The sequence below is a fragment of the Lygodium microphyllum genome, chromosome 7, assembly GCF_053477565.2.
Source record: "Lygodium microphyllum isolate KBCC chromosome 7, Lygodium_microphyllum_v1.1.10, whole genome shotgun sequence".
Taxonomy (NCBI): Eukaryota; Viridiplantae; Streptophyta; class Polypodiopsida; order Schizaeales; family Lygodiaceae; genus Lygodium; species Lygodium microphyllum.
In genome coordinates this window covers 132,372,479-132,375,207 of record NC_141141.1, presented here as the reverse complement: position 1 = coordinate 132,375,207, position 2,729 = coordinate 132,372,479, and positions in this window count along the sequence as shown.

Here is a 2,729-nt window from a genome sequence, read left to right as displayed (position 1 = left end):
TACAGTTTTACCAACTCCTTAAACAAAATAAGAGGAGTTATTGGTACATGTGATAGTACTACCCTTAGGGACAAACTCAAGAGAAGTAAACAAATTGCATTGCAAAGTAATATGCTGAGTACCACAAGCAGAGTACCATATATTTGAATCCACAATACTTGCAAGGATCATATCACAAAGCAACCTATCTACATTGCACACTAAATTTCTCTTCTACATCTTGCATGAATTGTAGATTTTGAATCCGGAGAGGACTCTGCAATAGCTCTACTAGCCTCTTTTGTAACCAATTTGGGGCAATCCTTAGTGACATGATCTTTTACCTTATAATACTTACAAAAGCTTCTACTCTCATTTTTCTTATTATCCTTATTAGCCCTCTTCCTTGAACAATGGTTGTGCACTTCTACTTACTAGTAGAAAAGGTAGCTTCTCCTTTACCTTCCTAACTAGCAGCAAAAGCTTAATCTATAACATGCATAATGGGCATGATTTGCCAAGGTTGATCTTCTTGTAGCAAAATCAGATTCAATTTCTCAAATGGTAAGTGCTAGGATTTCCTTTCATTATCAAATCAAGAGTACATGCAAAAACTCTATTAAAAATCAACAAGACTATTTTGAACACTCTTCACAAGTGAATTTTTGGGGAAAAACCTCATTCGCAGAGATTCATTGGTCCTTAAGATATTGATCTTCGGTGAAATCTATCCATAGAGTTAGATTTGTCCATGTGTTCATTCTCTAATTTTTTTACGTGGATAGCAACATAGGTCTTATGTGATCCTTGATAGGAACATGCAAGTGTACCCCAAGCCTTTTTAGCTACATCACATAAGAGAATGCATGGGATCGTAGGTCGTCTCTTATATTGATTTGCGGTTGGGGGCAATCGTTGCTACGATCGAGTATTGCCATTCCTAATGTGTTTGTGTGATCGAGTGTTGATTGAGCTTTGATTGTTGGCATGGATAATGGGCTGCGCCCGATTGATGGGTGGCGCGCAGCTGCGTGACGAGCTGTGCCTGGCTTGGAAGTTGGCAGTATGGCATGCATTAACCTGCAAGCACGTCGCAGGATCCTGCTTGCGTATGGACGCTACAGCCTGTGGTGATCTACATTGGCCTGCATTGCCTTTGACGTGTTGTACGTGTCGACGCGTGCGCTCACTGTCTTGGCATTGATCTGCGCACGACTTCACCACCACTGGTTTGTAGTCTGCATTCTAGCTGTCAGTGCGACGTTGGACACGTCCTCTTACCCCTGCGGATGCTGCGCGTTGGCCCATGACCTGCCAGTGTGTCTTGTCCCTGGCAGGCGTGCGCGACGACCTCGAATCCGTCGTGCATAAACCCTCGCTCGCTTATGTTGATTTGCTACAAACCGGTGTGTCGTTCCTCCATAGATGGTAAAAGCCATGTGGGTGGTAGACTCATCATACAGGATCTTGGTTTGTTTCGGTATTTCTGATCCTTATCTAATGTGCACCTTGTTTGCGGTTGTTTCATGTGGCCTGCTTGTTTTACTCTAGTTGTGCATGTGACCTGCTTCTTTTACCCTTGTGCGAGATCTTTTGTAGGTGATCACACTCCTTTGTTACTCTCTCTTCAAGGTAATGTGCAAGTACTCTGCTTTCTTATTTCACCTCATTATGATCGTGCATGTTTCCTTGTGATTGCAAGATTCACTATCCTAATATATCTCATGAAGTTGTGGTTTAATGTTCGTGTCGACGACGAGGATATTGGATTGCTCTAGCCTTTGGAGGAATCTATGCTTTCATCATGATGTGGCCATATAGTGGTCATGCACATGAAGGTAAAGAGATAAAATGGTGTGGCATAGTGTCACATTAAAGAAAAGGAAGATACAACAAACATGTTGCTACTTCGTGTGGTGGATATCAAGGTTGTACTTGGCAGAGCACGAGACCATGTACATGTCTATATCATCTTGGTTCACTCAAGGCCTACAGATGGCTCGAGTGCATGGTTCTTCTCCTAGCTCTAGTGATGCTACATGCCCTCACATGCTCCTAGCCAAAAGGGGCAAGTGTGAGGGCGGAGAGAGAGCATGTTGATGCTCTTTCATTATTGATAGACTTGGTGTGTCATTGAGTTCACATCTTTTGGCGATTCAAACCTTGGACTAGTGTGTCTAGTGCCAAGTTCATGTTGGGACATGTGACATAATGTGTTTGTGTGGTCTTGCATGAGGAAACTGGAAGGGCATGCATATACTCTAGTGGAGTAATCTTGGTGTCACGGTGACCTATCCATGGAGCTTGTGTCGCTATAGGAGGTACAAGGTGGCTAGCTCGACTACTTTGCTTTCAAAGAAGGATTATGGCATTTGGACTTCTTATTTAAGGTGCTTACTTACCGAAGTATATCCAACGGAGTACACACTGCTGGAGTATCCATAGTGTATCCTAGGTGTTCTTGTTCATTGCTTATTCACCTATGCTCACTCTCTTTATTCTATATTTGATAATTGGCCAACCTATTTTGTCATAGGACAAATCCTTTATTTTTGTCTATAAAATGAGGGAGTGTAGCCACAGTCCATTATCTATTCATGTACTTGCAGATTCTTGGTGTGGGGCGAGGGAGCTTGTGGAGTGTGTGAGCCAACGCTCAACCTTTTGTACTCTTGTCTCAAAATGGATTCCTATTCCCAATTACATTTTGTGCACTCTCTCTTTCTTCAATCATGTTTCTTTCATTATTC